Raw genomic sequence first — 20,818 nt, forward strand, 5'->3', positions numbered from 1 at the left:
CCACCATTGATGTGGTTCATCTGCATAAGGGAAGTACATGAAAGGAAGAACACACTTTGCCCAACTACTTAACTATCAAACGGACTATGCCACATTTTGTTGCTATACCACTACCTAAATGATGCCAATTATTGAATATTCATTTCCTATCAGTGTCCCACATGCACACAGAGATGGGGGCAGAGAAGTCCCTCCTAACCCTTGAAGGCCCATGGGGGGGAACTCTCTTGGCTCGAGTCTCGAATGTCAACAGCTTACTGGCAGAAGGAGTTGTGGTCTTAAGCCACTTGTACTTAGCGGCAAAAAGGCTTTAGGGGCTTGTTTCACCATAGTCCCTCTGGACCGAGTTATGGTAACAGGTTGTGGATTGGGAGACCAAGCTGTATACTGAGCATACTTTAGAGGCGGCACTGGCCACCAAGATTAATTTAACTATGGCCTTCCCACATTCTATTTTGTAGATGAATGCTAGGCTATGTTGTTGTATTGATTATTGGTGTGGAATGTTTCTCCTTTTATGTCAAGTGTAGCCAATGAACATCCAGAAAAACTGAATCCATGCCAGAATTTCAGGATAACCAATGACTTTGTAGCACAGTTACATTTAGATAGTTTGAAAATGCATCTTTTGTGGTTGTTTTACAACTGCAAGTTAACAATAACAAACAAAGATGACAACGTCCTGGAAATCTGGATTCGATTTATGCTGGACACCCTGCTACAAGTGATACTGTGTCACCATTTTATGTATGGCTTAAGACCTTTCGATTTTACTAAAATTACATTTTAATACGGTTAAGTACAGGTTTTCAGCAAGGCATTTCCCTCTTCCTACATTGGTCTGTTATTGTGTAATTCACATTTTAGTTCTGCCCATTACACCATACAACCTTGCGCAGTGGGTCAGCCAACTTCAGCCATAGCTAACTTCACTTTAAGTGATAGGATTCTGCCCTTTCACAAGGTGATCATCCAGGGCTTAGTTTGAGCCAGCGTTTGCAGCTGGGGCCCACCAGTACAGTTTTTTGGAGACAGGTATTTATTTGAAATCATCCGAGTTTGACCCTGAACAAGAAAGAAAATTGCAGTAAAGGAGAAAAAACGGAGGAAAAGAAACAAGGAAAAACTGTGGCAAAGGGAGGAAGTAGGGATAGAACGGAACATAGGAAACTGTGATATACAAGAGGGAACAGTAAAACGTGGACAGAAACGGTACGAGGCGAAATAAAGACTAGGCACTCTTTAGAGGCACGGGGTGGGGGGGGCGTTCTTAGAAAAATCTGGAACCCGGCATTTTTTTGCTTACAAATCAAGGACTGAGAACATATATACACAAAGTAGTGCCGGTTAGTGGCAATGACTACTATGGCAATGTGTGTTTTATTTTGGACCAAAATGTTTTACTTTAAGCAAACATTTTTGTTGGATTGATGAGGGCTCTGCAGACTCAATGACAACACAATTTTGGCAAAAACATGACAAAGCAAAACAAGCACTGACAAAGCCAGTAGGCTGGCAGACAACTCCACACAAATTGGCTATGCCACTGAATTCAATAAAATAAAACACATGGAGCCATTTGTATCAGTGGTTTCACATTCACTAAGGTGCAGCTATGCAATGCAGCTCTCTTTGTGAAAGTAAAAAGCCCATTCATAATATACAACTGAGCACTGTCATGTAACATTTTCATTATGGGTTAAAATGCATAATTTGGAAGCGCTTGCGGCTTGCAGGGGTTAGGGTTCACCATAAGGTCAACAACTGCTTTTGTACCCACAAGGGAACGCACAAAAGTTTGTGCTGCACATTTCCAAAGCACTGAATGGTTACCACCTTCCAGACAGCGGATGGTTCATTGTCACGTTTTGACAGCTTATGTCTGGTGTGTGCACGCAGCTGGCATCAAGAGCAGCAAACAGCAAACTGCTGTCTTCTAACGTTGACACTCTGGGGGTCATTCTGACCCTGGTGGTCATGGACCGCTAGGGCCAACGACCGCGGAAGCACCGCCAACAGGCTGGCGGTGCTTCCGGGGGCATTCTGACCGCGGCGGTAAAGCCGCGGTCAGAAAAGGGAAGCCGGCGGTTTCCCGCCGGCTTCCCGCTGCCCCAGGGAATCCTCCACGGCGGCGCTGCTATTCAGATCCCCTTCCCGCCAGCCTGACTCTGGTGGTTTTCACTGCCAGAACCTGGCTGGCGGGAACGGGTGTCGTGGGGCCCCTGGGGGCCCCTGCAGTGCTCATGCCACTGGCATGGGCACTGCATGGGCCCCCTAACAGGGCCCCACATTGATTTTCAGTGTCTGCGTGGCAGACACTGAAAATCGCGATGGGTGCAACTGCACCCATCGCACACCAGCAACTCCGCCGGCTCCATTCGGAGCCGGCATCCTCGTTGCTGGTGCTTTCCCGCTGGGCGGGCGGGCGGCCTTTTGGCGGTCGCCCGCCCGCCCAGCGGGAAAGGCAGAATCACTGCGACGGTCATTTGACCGCGCCGCGGTGTTCTGGCGGGGGAACTTTGGCGGGCGGCCTCCACCGCCCGCCGAAGTTAGAATGACCCCCTCTGTCCATAGTTGACCACTTATTTCAAATTGTAATCAGTACCCTGCAGATTCAAGTAACAGAGTACTTTGTTTCTTACAAGTCTATGTAGGAAGTCAGATATCACAGGTAATTCCTTTAAATAAATTGAGGAGGCGATAAAGAGAAGATTATGCATAGTTTATTGACGGGTCCACGGCAAGCACAGGCACGTACACACAGGACGAAGACCTCAGTGCGAATGCCAGGCCAGGGGCCCAGAGATCTAGAACCTAAACAAGGTTCCACTTGCCTAACGATAAAAGAACTTAGGGATGACAAAAGTAAACACAGTGTAATGTAACCTAGCAATGGTGATAATACCACAAATAATAAAAATGTAACATTATTAAGCATACACATATATACTAGATCATCTTCCTCTCTTACAAACAAAACAAGCAAATAAAACAAGATTTCAATCTAAAATGAAATCATTAAACTTGGATGGAATTTTAACAAGTCTGTGGCTGCGCGTGTACAAAGGTTCCGCAACTATAGATGCTGAAGTGGTATTAAGTCCATCATCATCATAACAAGAGTTCTCCATGTGACTTGAAATGCCACCATCTTCATGACTACGATCTTCGTGACTTGTCCCTCTGTTCTCTGTCTTTTTCAATCCCTGACCTTCTATGAATGTGCTACTCAAACTGGCACCATCTTCCCTCCCTGCATATACACGTCTGAAAATCTCTGTTTGTGGTGAAGATATAGGAACCACACAGTTTCTGTTCCACCACCCTTTACCCTCCAACAAGACAGAGGTCTTCATAACTCTGATTTCTTTAACAGAGAGAGAACATTTTGATTCTCCTTTACACATTTTCTTTTTTTTTTTTTAGCAAAACCCAATCATTTACATTAAGTACAACATCCTTTACATTTTTCCTGACATCATAGTTATGTTTTTGCACCCTCTGTTTCTCACAAACTCTTTGTCTCAACCCTTCCACATCGACATTCACATCCTTGTTGCATAATGAAGTCATCCATGCTGGTACTAACTGAGATCTGGATTCCCTACCTCTGAGAAGAACAAAAGGAGAAAAACCAGTAGTAGAGTGTGGCATATTCAAATATGCCCAAATTTTCCCTTTCAAGAATTCGGTTACATTAGAGTTGTTTGCTATCGCCGTTTGAATGCCCTCTTTCAGGAAGCGGTTGGCCCTTTCAACTAGACCATTGGAGGCTGGACTATACAAAGCCACATGTGAATGTCTGATGTTAAACTTATTCATAAAGTTCTCCATTTTGGTAGAGGTAAAGTGTACACCATTATCGGTGATAATCACGGACGGTGAACCCTCTAGATTGAAAATATGAGACAAGAACAATATCACCGAGTCTGTGTCAGCGTGTTCAACAAATTCATGGTAGATCCATTTCGAATAATAGTCTATGGCAACAATTAAGTACCTCATGTCCTTGGGCAACATGTGGAAGGGGCCTGAGAAATCAATGGCTAGACTTTCCAAAGCATTATTGGGAAATGGAATATTATGCAGGGGTTTAGTATGGCACTTCCAGTGTTTATCAGACACCACACAGTAAGCACACTTATCTATGAAATCAGACACATGTTTATCAAGGCTTGGCCACCAGTATTTTTTTTAAGAGTCCTGCAAGTGGCTGAGATGCCAAGATGACCCTCATGCGCAGCTTTGATTAATCTGGATCTCAAATCGCTCAGAGGAACACAAACAGAACCTCTCATGCAGATACCATTTTTGCAAAAAAGTTCAGCAGCCAGCTGACAATAGGTGTTAAGTTCACCTCCATACTTCTTTTGATTGGGCCAACTATGCTTAATATGATACATTACTTCCGATAAGAGAGTATCATTAGACATAGCTAAGTACCATTCTTTCTCAGTAAATAAACCATCTGATGCTGAAACAATGTCTAATGTTCCCACTACGCACTCAGTGTCTTCATCAACAGGATTCGGCTGAGAAAACAGCAGAGGTAAACGTGAAAGACAGTCAGCTCTGACATTCTTTCCACCGGACAGAAACGTAACGTCTAAGTTATATTCTTGTAGCTTTGAAAGTAAACTTACCAATCTGGCAGAAGCTTTTCCTAGACCATTACCATCCATAAGAAACACAAGAGGCTTGTGATCAGTATATAGAATACAACGAGTACCCCAAATATATGTTTTGAATTTATGCACTGCCCAGGCGATAGCTAAAGCCTCTCTTTCAATGTTACTATAATTGCTCTCAGCTTCTGACAGAGCCCTGGACGCAAAAGCAACAGTGTGTTCCTGTCCACCAACCCATTGGCCAAACACTGCTCCCAAACCTTTCAAACTGGCATCCACCGTAATAAAAGACTTTGCTGAAGGTATGAAAGATTTTAATGCTGGAGCGGACAAAACAATTCATTTGATGGCAGCAAATGCACCACTAGCTTGCTTGTCCCGAACAAATTTACTACCTTTTTTTAACAAAGACCTGAGAGGTTGTACTATCATGGCATAGCCATCAACAAATCTCGAGTAGTACTCACACAAACCAAGGAATGAGCGGAGCTCATCCTTATTGGTGGGTGAAGGAGCATCCTTAATTGCTTCCAAGTTCCCTTGTTTAGGTCTAATGCCCTCCGCAGTAATGGTGTGTCCTAAATATTCTACACTTTTCACCATAAATTTACATTTCTCACCTTTAATAGTCATACCACAATTTTTGAGAATAGAAAATACTTTGTCAAGTAGAACTCTATGTTCTTCAATGCTTTCAGTGTGTATTAAAATGTCATCCTGAAAGGCACACACATTCTTAAGATGACCAAACAGAGAATCCATTGTTTTCTGAAAGACACTCGCTGCAGACGCTAAACCAAAAGGCAGCCTGAGGTACTTGAAAGCACCAAAACGAGTTACGAACGTGGTGAGTTCTTGAGAACACTCGCTAAGAGCGATCTGATGGTACGCAGAACGCAAATCTATAGTGGAAAAGATCTTTGAGGTACCTAAACTAGGATTAGTTTTTGTATGCGTGGAAGAGGGTGACAATCTACAAGAATATTCTTGTTTAATGAACTGAGATCCACACATAGTCTCAAATCACCGTTCCTTTTCTTAGTAAGCACGACTGGTGAATCCCATTCCGATGAATCTGTGGGAGCTATGATGCAATCTTTAACTAATTTGTTCAGCAGATCCTTCAATTGTCCCCTCACAGAAATGGGAACAGGTCTGATTTTATGCAAAAAGGGAATAGCACCATCCTTAACTCTAATACAATGTTCAAAACCCTTTACAGTGCCAAGTGTATCTGCAAATACACTGGGAAACTTTGCTATGAATGACTCTGCATCAAAATCAGTGGCGATATCGAACACTCTAAGTTCAGATACATCTACAGGCATATCTCCTAAAGCTATCGGGTCATCACATCTGGGACGAAGAATAATGCCCAATTTCGCCAAATCTTTCCATCCCACAATGTCTCTGCCATTCAACGCTACGTAAATTGTAGTCACAACGCACCTTCCCAAGATCGACAAAGTAGCAAAAAAACATCCTAATAGATCAATATCATGATCTCCAAAGGCTTTGGGACTAATGTCTGCTTGTTGTAACATTTTCATTACTGGCCAATATTTACGATAAGTTACATCTGCCAAAATAGTAATTGGTGCGCCAGAATCTGCCATGACAGAAATTTCTTTAGTGTCAATAATTGCCTGGCAAATTGGTCCTTTGATGTTCTTGACCGCCCCTCCACCACAAACAGGAATGTCTACAGTCAAAACAACATTGGACAATTTCCTCGTACATTCTTGGACTGCATTTTCATCCTGAGTATAAATATTATTAACCTTCATTCTCGTTCCACTATTAATTGGCCAGGGATTACGATTAAATTGCCTGCAAACAGCTTGAAAATGACCAACCTTTTGACACTTTAAGCATTTCTTACCGACAGCTGGACAGGTTTGGCTACTACCAATGTGACTACGTGAGCCACACCGGAAACATGACAAAGATTTTGTATTTTGTCTCGCCACTCTTTCCTTAACATAACAGACTTCCGCATCCTCGAGCACCTGATTAATACTTGTTTGTTCATTTTGCCCACACACTACCTTGGACGTGACGATGGACCTTTCAACAGCCTTAGCTATATCAACAGTTTCATCCAAAGAAGGATTACGACATGCTAATAAACATTCTTGATTTTTTTTAATGACAATGGAACACAAACTGATCCCTAATGTGCACATCCACATTGTTACCAAAATCGCATTTTGCAGCAAGCACACGCAAATTGGCTACAAATTCATCCACCGACTCATCTACAGCTTGTTTGCACATTGCCAAGTTAAACCTCTCAAGTAACACATTCGATTCATCAGAAAACTGTTTCCTAATTCTTTCTTTACCTTCAAGATACACATTCCACACACCATTATCACCACTACTGCTATTTTCCGTGGGAGGGAGAACAGGAGGTAAATTATCAAATACACACTGCCCAGCCGCACCAAGATGATTGAAGAGGAGAGCCAATTTCCTTGCAGGTGGAAAATCGTTGGCATCAATAGCATTTAAATAATTCTCAAAAATCCTTAACCACTCAGTCCATTTGATATCAGGTTTCCCTCCCTTTGATAGAAATGGTGGAGGTTGAACGACTAACTGACTTGAAGCCATATCACTAAATGTGCAGACTAATAAATCAAACTTGAAATTAGTGTACGTTACATAAACAACATAGTCTTAGAGATATTTTTTACATTACATAAACACAGTCTTAGCAATAAGTTTCCACTTCTTTCGATAGTTTGCTTGAATAAAAATAAACAAACTCTGCTGGAGCACTACTAATGTTTATAATGTCAAAGTTGAAACTTCCGGTAAATGCGTGTGTGAGACTTGGCAACTGCTGAACAACACACTCAGCGCGATGCGCGCATGTGCGTGTACAAACAAATATCCTGGTAAGTGTATTGCTTGGCAACCGCACAGGAACACAAACATGATACGGGATGTATCCAGGTAACCAAGATGCGCGCTCCTGAGTGCGTCATTCCTCTCCTCTGAACTCGCGACGTGCGCGTATATGCACGTGGAATTAGGTATCCAGGCAACTCAGACGCAAACTTCCTGTAAGCGTCACCACCTGGAGCGCGGCACAAGAGTACTCCTGTGCCACGCGCAACCACTGTTGCACTGAGCTCGAGCACTAATAAGTGCTCGCGATCCGGAACGACGATCAGGCTAACGGTCTGATTCAGATTGTCGGCTCAAGTCCCCACACAAGATTCACACACAGTTTTTCACGTGTAAACGCCACAAGGAAGAAAATAAATCTGGCGTAATCGAAGACTCCACAAGGAAACATAGAAGAAAACTCTTAAGCAGATCCAAGAGCCGGTGCTGGTCAGTGGACCCGTTGAAATCTCTTCAATAGACGCGACTTCACCCCACTCCTGGTACCAATGTAGGAAGTCAGATATCACAGGTAATTCCTTTAAAAAAGTTGAGGACGTGATGAAGAGAAGATTATGCGTAGTTTATTGACGGGTCCATGGCAGGCACAGGCACGTACACACAGGACGAAGACCTCAGTGCAAATGCCAGGCCAGGGGTCCAGAGATCTAGAACCTAAAGAAGGTTCCACTTGTCTAACGATAAAAGAACTTAGGGATGACAAAAGTAAACACAGTGTAACGTAACCTAGCAATGGTGATAATAACACAAATAATACAAATTTAACATTATTAAGCATACACATATATAATAAAGTCTACATCCCTGCATTTGCTTAAGTTCATCATGAGGCTTATATCAGAAGCTATGTCAGATTCTTTAGGTGTGATCTGTTTATAGTGAAAAGTTTTGACAATGCAAGTAATTCTTACTTATTGAAAATAGCATGCGTTAAAGGCAATAGGATTTTAGTGGTGGATTGTTAACACACTTTGCTAAAACTTGCAAGAAGGTTATATTGTTCCATGGAATCTTGCAGATTACTGAAGACGGCAAGGATTTGGCTGCTGGTGAACCACTTGAACAAACCTTGGGGATAGACAGTTTGTAATGCGGTAATCCTTATTGGTCTCTATTAGAAGAGATTTTATATTGTTTTGACAGCTATATTTTGTGCATGTTTCTATTTTTATCATTGTATACCTGACAGTTGCTTTGTGGGAAGACTTAAGAACTAACACAGCAGACAGGAGCGTAGCTTCAGTGGGGGGGTGTGGGGTGCAACACCCCCTAATAAATTAACTTTCCGATAAATAGTTGGGTACAGATGCTTTCAGATGGGTATGGTGAGCTATCTGTCAGAGTTCACCAAGAATTTTTACATACATTCAGACAACAGCGCACGCACACTCTCTCCCTTTCAGTGTTTAAAGTTGTCAAAAATATTGGTCATTTTACAAAATATTGTGTTTTCCCTCATTAAGTACCCCTATCAATCTACATTCCTCTCTGTTTGCACTGCCCCTTGGGCCCCTACCATGCACCCTCCATGTCAAATAATGTATTTAAACATTATATACCAGCCTGATTGGCGGAAAAACTCACACCCCCCAATCTTACTGACCAAGCTACGCCCCGGACAGCAGGTATGAACCGGTTATGGTTAGATCTGATCATAATTTAAATTAGCTGGTGACGTGGGTCACTGAGTTAGTTCACACATAATTGTCTATTGGTCTTGAGAATGAAACATCACTGGTGACATTTTGCCAACACAAAGCTGACAAGCAAACTGTTGGACATCCTAAAACCTAGCAAACTCTTGCAGTTGGGGCATCACACTGCCTGGGCAGGTGCTTCTGCCTGACACCTCCAGCCTGCAGGAACTGGGCCTCCAAGTCAAAAGCTATGCCTTTGCCTTCCTCTCATAGGGATTTACAGGAGTTGTTCAGTCCGCAGGAGCCCCAGACTCCTCTTTGGTCCAATGCAACACTGCCCACGGTAGGGAAGGTGACCCTTCCTGACATCAGAAGCCCAGGCCTGCAGAGACCAGGCCTCCAATGCAAAGGGTTAAGGAATCACAGACCTGTCATGCTCGATCTTGAGTGGCCAGCCGCCACTTGTCACTCTTAGAAGTTGAACGCTGACCACTGAAGGTTTCATAACTAGCTAGCATTGAGGATTCTGGTTCATTATCAGAACTAACCAGAAAAATAGCTCCACCAACTAAGGACAGCCATGCACCACCATCAGATTTGAGAAAGTGCTATTAATTCTTTCTGTAACCTGGCTGGGTGAAGTTTCCTTTGTTGAGTCAAATTAAGCCACAGGCTCCAATCCTGGTGGTGCCCTTCTGTTAAGTCGCAACCATACTCCCCCAGGACCCTAAAGACTTTGGTTTCCTTGAAGCTGCTCGGGCGAGTCATGTCAAGAACGCAGCTGGAATGCTAGTCAGCTTAGCTTATAGTCAAAAGAATGACGGTATCTAATCATGTTGAAATCTCTGAATTTCATTCTTAATTAATGAAAAAACTAGTGGCACCTTCATCTGGTCACATTTTCTATGCTTCAAAGACAGAGGTGAAATGTCAGGTTATGTCTTCTGACAAATTGCTGCTTTTTCTTTTAACATGGGATTGGTGTTTACTTTTCTTTCTCTGACTGCGTAGTGAGAGGAGTTTTCAAAGTGAATTCTGTGACAATCTTGCTGGAGTACAGGGCGTGTAAAAGGAAAGGCTGTAGGATGTTTTTTTGTGAACACAACAAAATGTAAATATCTTCAAATGAACTGTAAGCATTCAGCAGTTAGGAACGCAAAAATGCAGCAGATTTGTTTGCGATTCTGAAGTGTGCTGGAAACAAAGATTTTAAAGAGTCAAAATAAATCAAAACACTTTACTTGATGATGCACAATTATGAAAATTCACAGAAAACTGTTTTCCACAGTTTTGTCAATCAAACTGTGTCTGTGAGTGGACGGATGAAAGGATCCATGTGAGACTCCACACTCCTCCACATTTAGACTCACATCCCTCTAAAAGAGATCGAAAGGGTAAGCTCCCCAGGACTCCACCAAACTGCTGCCGCAGGTCTAACTCATAACGGAGGAGTTCCAATGACCAACCGACAACCCGGATGCAGAGGGGGGTCTGCGGACCGCCCCATTGTCTGGCGCAGAATCATTGTAATGACAGTGGAATGAGGCTACACTCCTACTGGTGCCTCTGGTGGTTATGAAGTGTACATTTATGAAGGTGGCAGTGAGAATCAACAACAGCACTTGTTCCTGGAACAAGGTTAAAGTTGGGTTTGGAGGTCCAGTGGGGCAGACTGGGTGAGGCTCCCTGTTGGGGCCTATCAATGGTCTGCCCCGCGACAGATACTTCTAATTATGGAATTATGGGGGGATTCCTTGGTTGCTTCCAAAGTCAGAGATGTTGCATCATCATTCACTGAACAAGGACCAAGCACTCCCAAAAAATGTGCATCCATCATATAAATGTATAAAAGGGGCACTATATTCAAGTCTTTGTAACGTCCATTGCTTTCCAAAAAGAAAAGGTCTCTCTTAATCCGTAAATTTCACGATTTCCTCTATTAGCAGTAGAATTTTGAGACCCAAATCTTGTGTGCAAACAATCAAAGCTCATACACGCACACACAACAAAGTGATACACGACTGGCAACAGATGAGCAAGCTTTGGTCACAAAAACACATGTAAAATACTGTTAGCAGCTGTGTAATATTGCACTCTTCACATAGACAACATATAAGGTACAAGGACTAGCTGTGCAAATGTGTGTCACATTCGAATCAGGTACAGCTAGTGCAGTAACACAGAACAAGGATTGCGACAGGGGTGCCTGAATAAGAGGAAAGGTGGAGGAACAGGCAAAGAAGAGGACATGCATAGGTGTTGTGGAAGGAAGGGCTAGAGAGAGCCAAAAAGCCTTCCCTACATTCCTGGAATTGTCACACCTTGCACAAACCATTTGGCCAGTTATTTGAAAGCTGAAAGGACTCTCCATGCAGAGGTACAGCAGTGTGCTAATACAGCAAGTACGTTTTTTTGGATGTATTCAATAAATGGGCATCAATGGGTAGTTTGTATCAGAGATATTAAAAAGGATATACACAACTGTATTTCTGTGAACACACACAGTTAAAGAGCTTCCAGGGTCCATTTTAAAAGTAAGAGAATGTGTGTGAGGCACAGACAGCATGAATGATGCTGCTGTGTTTCACCACTGGAGATTAGATGACAAACGTGTGTTGGAAACCACTGGCAAAGCTCCTTGTACACGCAAGCCTCCATGCCTTCAGCAACCTGCAGAACCATATTTAAACAAGAACTGGCAAAGAAAATCAGACTCACTCTGCTGGTCTTTTGTTGGTTTGTGATTTGCGGCCATCTTGGAAATGCTGTAAATAATGTTTGCCCATTTTGGAACATTAGCATCTATACTTCCAAGATGGATGCCTGTGGTAATTACACTGGCAGCCATCTTGGAAGGTTCTAATAAGGTTATAGAATTGTATTCTGACATCATTGTTTCTTACATACTTTACTCCTGCAGTAGGCTGGTTTGTGTACGACTCAAGTTCTTAACGGGTTGTTTTGGTCAGTTGTAAGCTGGCTGCTATGAAATCGGGATGCTCCAAAGAACGAACACAGCATGCAACGTAATTCTTGACTTTGTGCCATTTTTACACCGTAACACTGCCACATTGCACTTTGACGTAATATGGCAGCCAAATTGGAAGCAGCAAAAATAACACTTCCACGATTTGTGGCAAAAGCTGTAGGCTTTGCCAATGCTGGTAAAAGTGAACAGTAAGCCCTGGTAAATCCAATGGCAGGGGCTGGCCATGTTAAAACGTTATTTTTCATTTTCCCAAAATGGCTCTCATGTTGCAAGTACATACAACGTGATGGCCTTCTTGGAAGAATAAAAATGAACATTCTACAATGGCCAGTTGTCGCTATTGGCTTTGCCTGTCCTGGCACAATTTTACAAACATTTGCAAAAGCCAAGAGTGATGAGTGGTGGCCCGATGCCAGGGAAAAACATGCCGGTGGAGAAAGAGAAAGAAGAGGACCTGAACTCATGTCGAGGGCTGAAAGACCAATAACAAGAAAAAACAGCATGCAACGTAATTCTTGACTTTGTGCCATTTTTACACCGTAACACTGCCACATTGCACTTTGACGTAATATGGCAGCCAAATTGGAAGCAGCAAAAATAACACTTCCACGATTTGTGGCAAAAGCTGTAGGCTTTGCCAATGCTGGTAAAAGTGAACAGTAAGCCCTGGTAAATCCAATGGCAGGGGCTGGCCATGTTAAAACGTTATTTTTCATTTTCCCAAAATGGCTCTCATGTTGCAAGTACATACAACGTGATGGCCTTCTTGGAAGAATAAAAATGAACATTCTACAATGGCCAGTTGTCGCTATTGGCTTTGCCTGTCCTGGCACAATTTTACAAACATTTGCAAAAGCCAAGAGTGATGAGTGGTGGCCCGATGCCAGGGAAAAACATGCCGGTGGAGAAAGAGAAAGAAGAGGACCTGAACTCATATCGAGGGCTGAAAGACCAATACCAAGAAAAACCAATAGAAAAATAGTTAATTGATGCCCGCAGAGGAAGAATATACTCAAGCAATCAAAAAGCAGAATAAAACCTACAAACTCTAGGCATAGCACAAGCTTAGGAATAGGGAAGAAAAACATCAGTTGAGGAACAGGGCATTGAAACAGACAAGAAAGTCATGCAGTCATTAGGAAGGTAGGAACACAAAGCCCACTTTGTGTATGTTAAAGTACAGATTAAAATGCTGTCTATAACAGATGGTAGACCACTAAAGCACTCTGAAACTACAAAAGCATGGTGCTGAGACCAGTGTTTCATTTGTAAATAAAAACGTGCCGGTGCTCAAAATGTTCTATTCACAGTAAGAATATGGCCCTCACTACAACATTGGCGGTAAATCCCGCTTACCGCCGAGCAGAAGACCGCTAAACACACCGCTGCGGCAGCGGAATTCCGCTACAGCTATTACGACCCACAGCTCGGAATCCGCCAAAATCTAGACACCCACAGAAGTCCGCCACACCAAAGGTCAGTGATAAACTGGCGATAACAAAACCTCCACCGTCACGCCAACAGGAATACACCCACACTATCACGACCCACGAATCCACGCACATTTACAAAACACAACCACATTGGACAAATCGAAATACACACACCTGATACACATACACACACCACTCCCACACACCCAATACAATATAAAACACACACCCACATCACCAAAAAATCCCTACGACAAAAATTGAGAACGAAGCAGAGAGAGAGACACCACCATCAACAAACCCCATAGCACCGCAAAGACACCCCAGGTTCTCTGAGGAGGAGCTCAGGGTCATGGTGGAGGAAATCATCTGGGTAGAGCCACAGCTATTCAGATCACAGGTGCAGCACACCTCCATTGCTAGGAAGATGGTGCTGTGGCGCAGAATCGTAGACAGGGTCAATGCAGTGGGACAGCATCCAAGAACACGGGATAACATCAGGAAGAGGTGGAACGACATACGGAGGAAGGTGCGTTCCGTGGTCTCAAGACACCAGATTGCAGTTCAGAGGACTGGCGGCGCACCCCCACCTCCTCCCCAACAACTAACAACATGGGAGGAGCAGGCCTTGGCTATACTGCATCCTCAGGGCCTCGCAGGAGTAACTGGAGGAATGGACTCTGGTAAGTCAAATCTTAACTATTACATCCCCCATCCTACCTGCATGCTATCACATACCCCCACCCTCACCCTCACCCCAGTCACTCCAACACCTCGCATATGTCCCACTATCACAAACCACCCATCCCAACACCAAGCCCCACATGTAACACCAATGCATGGACACCCATCACCAAAGCATGTCCACTACAGATACCCACACAGATCCCCAAACCAAATATCACACAAGGTCCTAGACAAGAATGTAAGCACTGGGGTACAGGGTCACCCACCCATTGCACACGATGGCACACACAGATGCAATAATCATGCCTTTACACCCCTGCAGGACCCCCACCCAACGTCACCGGACAGGAGGTTCCAGGCATGTCCACCCCCCCCCCCCCCCCACAGAAGAGGTCCACAGTGATGACAGCAGCTCTGTCCAACTGGATCTAGATGACCAGCCCGGCGCCCATCTGGGACCTCGGGACAGTCGGTTCCTCACACACTGGCACATGCCACCACAGAGCCTCCCCCTCAGGAAACACCAGCAGAACACCCACCCAGCGGGCCCATACCTCTGCCTCCAGGACACATCAAGCAGCAGTGTGTGCACCACTACAGGGAACCCAGGCAAACCCACCCCCCCCAAGAACATCAGGGACCTGGGAGCAGTGGCAGTGGGCACACGGTTCAGGGGACAGAGGCACAGGAAAACAGGGGTACTGGGAGGACTGCTGTGCGACAGGGGGAGGACAGGCCTAGGGAACCCACTCTCCACGAGGCGCTCTCCAACATCATGGGAGCGTACCATCATTCCCAGGAGACTATGGCAACGGTACTGGCCAAGTTTCAGGAGACCCAGCGGCTGCAGGAGGGACAGTATTTTGGGATCAGGGAGGAACTCAAGTCCATCAACACCACCCTGGTCACCATTGTAGGGGTGCTGAAGGACCTTGTGAACACCAGGATGGACACTGGCACAACAAGGGGCCCCTGACACTAGCCTCGATGATGAACAGCCCACCACCTCCGCCGGCGCTAGTGGACAGGAGGCACTGCCACATGACTACGACACTAGCACCCCACCCCCTGCAGATGGAGAACCACCCCGCAAACGGTCCCTGAGATCCAGGCACAAGACAGAGAACAATGCCAAGACCCCCGCCAAGAAATGAGACCACCCTGAATGTCATTCCTTCTGTCCCACTTCGTCACCCTGTCCATCCTTAAACTGCCCTAGCTCCACTTCCTATGCCCCTTTGGACAATGCACCTGTGAGACAAATAACTGGACTCTGCCATGGACATTACTCCACCATCACCCCTGACCATTTTACAACCCCCTCCACTATTTTGCACTTAAATAAACACCCTTGAATCACAAAACAATCTGGAGTCAGTCTGTGCTTTCACAAATGTGTATTTGCAATAACTGAGGAAAATAACAATGTCCATTGTATTGTCAACATACCTATGTCACACAGCTGTAGTCCATGAGGTAATATAGCAGAGGTCACACAGTGGGACCCACATCTGTGAAATGAAAAGGCAAAGTGACAGGTCAGGATCCATACACTGGGTGAAAGTGACAGACATATGATAGGTCTAACAATTGTATGAGATGTAGGAGGCAGTGATGTCTCCTTACCTGTGTCTCACTGGAAGTATTGCTGGATCACGTTGTTTCTGTTGTCTATATCCTCTTCTTCTGCCTCCTCTTCTTCACTGTCCACAGGCTCCACAGCTGCCACAAGACCTCCTTCTGGACCATCCTCCTGCAGAAAAGGCACCTGTTGTCGCAAAGCCAAGTTGTGCAGCATACAGCAGGCCACAATGATCCGGCACACCTTCTTTGGTGAGTAGTACAGAGAACCACCTGTCATATGGAGGCACCGGAACCTGGCTTTCAGGAGGCCGAAGGTTCTTTCTATAATCCTCCTAGTTCACCCACGTGCCTCATTGTAGCATTCCTCTGCCCTTGTCCTGGGATTTCTCACTGGGGTCAGTAGCCATGACAGGTTTGGGTACCCAGAGTCACCTGCAAATGTCGAGGGACAACTGTTAGACACACACTAACCCGTAGGGACTAACCCAAACCCAGACAACTATTCACACTGTATAGGGTCCTTGTCCTCACCTATTAGTTACACACGGTGCCTCTGGAGTTGCCCCATTACATAAGGGATGCTGCTATTCCTCAGAATGTAAGCATTATGCACTGAGCCAGGAAACTTGGCGTTCACATGGGAGATGTACTGGTCGGCCAAACTTCCGGTTTCTGTACACTTGTTCACTCCTGCGGGGGGTACCAAGGCCACATGTGTCCCATCAATGGCACCGATGATGTTGGGGATATGTCCCAGGGCATAGAAGTCACCTTTCACTGTGGGCAAATCCTCCACCTGAGGGAAAACAATGTAGCTGCGCATGTGTTTCAGCGGGGAAGACAACACTCTGGACAACACGTTTGAGAACATAGGCTGGGGCATCCTTGATTCAATGGCCACTGTTGTTTGAAAAGACCCACTTGCCAGGAAATGGAGTACTGACAGGACCTGCACTAGAGGGGGGATTCCTGTGGGATGGCGGATAGCTGACATCAGGTCTGGCTCCAACTGGGCAGACAGTTCCTGGATTGTGGCACAATCAAGTCTGTAGGTGACTATTACATGTCTCTTTTCCATTGTCGACAGGTCCACCAGCGGTCTGTACACCGGAGGATGCCGCCATCTCCTCACCTGCCCCAGCGGACGTGCACTATGGAGGAGAACAGCGAGCACAGAGTCAGCCAACACTGAGGTAGTAAAAAAAATTATTTATTGCACACATTTGTCAATCCGCTATGTGCCTGTCTCTGTGTGTATGCAAGGCCTAGATATGTGTGACGCATTTAAAAGTATTGCCATGTGGCTCCCCAAAATGGCGGCTGCCTGACCTGTAATGTGGGACAAGGGGATATGAGGTAACTGCGCTGGCGTTGTACACCGTTGCGGTAGGAGGTCGAAGACCGCAGCACAATCCTGCATTGGTTAACTTTGGGCCCTATGGGTCCCAGGAGCCAATGACGATGTACGCCGGCGGTGACGGTACGCACCGCCGCAGACGTGACCGCCATTTTCTGTCTGTCACTCACTTGATACCCGACCTTCGACAGGAGAGGACCTACACTGCAAGTGCTGCTGTGACCTGTGTCTGGAAGCGACGATGGCTCATGTGTCTGGGGAAAGGGCCCCTGCCTTCACTTCGGAGGAGTTGGAGAAGTTAGTGCATGGGGTCCTCCCCCAGTACACGCTACTCTACGGTCCTCCAGACAAACAGGTGAGTACACTGTGAGCACGCTGTATGGGCAATGCCTGTTTGGAGTGGTGTAGATGGAAGATACGGTGGGGGGGGGGGGGACTGAGGCCTGCATGAGCAGACGGTGAGTGTATGTGCGTCAGGGCAAGGGTGGGAACGTGGGACAATGACTGTGACGGTCCGGACGGTTAATGTTTTTCCTTTTCCCCTGTACTATTCCTCTAGGTCAGCGCCCACCAGAAGAAGGATATTTGGCATGCCATCGCCTAGGATGTCCGGACCCCGGGGGTCCGCCACAGACGGAGCACCCACTGCCGGAAAAGATGGGAGGACATTTGCCGCTGGAGCAAGAAGACTACGGAGGCCCAGCTGGGGATGGCCTCCCAACGTGGGAGGGGTGCCTGTCGCACCATGACCACCCTGATGTTCCGGATCCTGGCGGTGGCCTATCCGGAGTTGGATGAGCGCTTGCGGGCATCACAGCAGCCAGAAGGGTGTGAGTACCGTCACATCCATCTGACTCTGCGCGCATTAGGAGGTGTCTGGTTGGGGGAGGTGGGCAGTGGGTTACCCTAGGCCAGGGCAAACTTTGTAGGCAAGGACCCTTTGTGAGGCAGGCTATGTGGCACCCCAACCCCACCAGTGGTAAGAGCCATCTACACCTAGTCAGGCTCCTGTGACTTCCATGAGTGCAGCAATCGGGCATAGGCCTTGTACCCCATGTCCCTGTGATTAATTAGGGAACTCTAAGTGCATGGCGTAGTGCAGAGGGCTGCTGTGTCTGTAGTGTCCGCCAACGGTAGGGGTATTGCATGCACTGAACATGTCTTTCTTCTTTCTCCCCCCCCCCCCTTTTTGTGGTCTCCCTGTTCTTGAGCGCATTAGCATCATCAGGCGGAGGAGCAGTGCCACTGGAGCAGGAGGGAGCTGCATCCCACATAGCCCTGGAGGGCGAGACAACGGAGTTTGAAGTCACCAGTGGGACGGAGGGCGAGGGAAGCTCCACGGCGGGGACAGGAGCAGAGACCAGCGACACCGACTCCTCCTCTGATGGGAGCTCCCTTGCGGTGGCCGGCCCCTCTGTGCCCACCGCATCTACGGGTACAGCCGCCACCCACCTACCAGCACCGCCCTCCCAGCAGCCCCTTAGCGTGTGTCCCGTGGCTGCTCACCCAGGAGGGTGGGCATCTCCTTCGCCCCAGGCACCTAAGGCCATGCCCCAGTCAGCCCTGCTGCCCTCAGAGAGGAGGCCATTGACCTCCTGAGATCCCTCACTGTTGGGCAGTCTACCATTCTGAATGCCATCCAGGGTGTAGAGAGGCAGTTGCAACAAACAAATGCAGACATGGAGGGCATTCATTCTGGCCAGCAGCCCAACAGCGAGCATTTCAGGCTCTGGCCTCTGCACTGATGGCAGCCATTGTCCCTGTGTATAGCCTCCCCCCTCCAACTTCCTCCACCCAGACCCAATCCCCTGTACCTCAGCCTATCCCAAGCACACCATCAGACCAGCATGCACACACCTCAACACACAAGGGTGGCTCAGGCAAACATAAGCACCACACATCCCACAGGCGCTCACACAAGCATCATACCCATGCACACATACCAACATCCACTGCCTCCACTGTGTCCCCCTCCTCCACGTCTCCCTCCTCCCTCCCTGTCACATCTCCACTCACACCTGCATGCACTACATCCTCAGCCACTACCTCCATCACCAGCACGCCCATCACCACACACCACTCACGTGCACTCACCACCCCCACTAACATTCACACATCCCCTGTGTCCTCTACCAGTGTGTCTGTGAGCCCTCCTCCCAAAGTACACAAACGCAGTCACACACCCACCCAACAGCCATCCACCTCACAACAGCCTACAGCCCATACACCTTCACCCAAAGTAACCAAACGAACACATCCTACAACCACTACCTCTTCCTCCACTCCCAAACTCCTCCATCTAGCCGTCCCAGTTTGACTAAAAAGCTTTTCCTATTAAATGTTGACCTCTTCACTACACCCCCCGTCTGTCCCCTAGGGCCCGCCTTTCCAGGTCCCAACCCAGCACCTCAGCCACCACATCACCAGGCACAGCGGTGCCAGCAATAACGGGATTTTGAGGGGTCTAAACGTCGACGTATATGTCACAGTTTGGATTGGTTTCTGCATAGGTTCCCTGGAGGACTGAAGGAATTGGTTTAGTTTCTGAGAGGATTTGGAATGGAGTCAATGCAGCAAAAAAGAACCAACCGACTGTTTTTAATGTTTTTTGTATAGGTTATGGATTGAATTGAATATCTATTAATCCTTTTTCTGTCATTTTTCACAAGCACTTTCTCTCACACTGTCTATCTTTCGGTGTGTTGTCTATTAGATGGGGTGTCCTTATAGGATTAACATACTAAGATGTTTTTTAGATGTATTTGTACATGAATGAATATATATTTATATGAATAAAGTGTTTTTCAATTTTTCACCTATGTTGTTTTATGATGTATGAATAATTTTCTGGCTTTTCCCCTTTGGGCATTGTTGTATGTAATGCTTATTTTTCACCCAGCCCTTTGGGGTTCATGGGTTACCCTCTGTGGTTAATAAGTACATGCTGGTTGGTAGCCACCACCCCAATATATATTTTTTTTAAATTCCCTGGCATCTAGTAGACTTTCTGCCCCCCTGGGGTGTGGATCAGGGGTAATTGCCCCATCTGCCCACTGGTGAGCAGAACAACTTTGTCCCCATTTATTTGGGGTGGGGTTATGGCCATACCCCCACCCTCTTATTTTGGAGAAAAAAAAAACTTCCCTGGTCTCTGGTGGGCTTTCTGCCCCCCCCTGGGGGGCAGAAGGGCCTTCCTTTTAAAAATAGGCCCATCTGCCCCCAAGGGGGGCAGATATGGCCAACAGTAATGTGCCCCACGGGGAGCTACCCTTACACCAGGGGCTGCCCCCTAAAGAAAACACATGCATACACACACACCAATCTCTGGTGCCTAAGTGGTTTCTGCCCCCCTAACAAAAATCGGCCGATCTGTCCCCAAGGGGGGGGGGGGGGGGGCCGAGAAATGGTCTAAATACAATTTGCCCCCCAGGGGAGCGACCCTTGCCTAAGGGGTCGCCCCCCACCTCTTAAAAACAAAAAAAACAAAACAATTTTTTTTTTTTATCCCTGGCGCCTAGAGGTTTCTGCCACCCCAGGGGGCAAATCGGCCTAATAACAATAGGCCGTTCTGCCCCCGGGGGCAGAAA

General features: G+C 46.4%; 1 protein-coding gene across 3 annotated transcripts in view; it reads right to left on the reverse strand.

The window, feature by feature from the left end:
• LOC138293039 (dimethylaniline monooxygenase [N-oxide-forming] 2-like) overlaps nucleotides 1-20,818 on the reverse strand; it is a 403,220-nt gene that overhangs the window by 149,511 nt on the left and 232,891 nt on the right. The window lies entirely within an intron of this gene.

The sequence above is a fragment of the Pleurodeles waltl genome, chromosome 4_2 (genome assembly GCF_031143425.1).
Source record: "Pleurodeles waltl isolate 20211129_DDA chromosome 4_2, aPleWal1.hap1.20221129, whole genome shotgun sequence".
Taxonomy (NCBI): Eukaryota; Metazoa; Chordata; class Amphibia; order Caudata; family Salamandridae; genus Pleurodeles; species Pleurodeles waltl.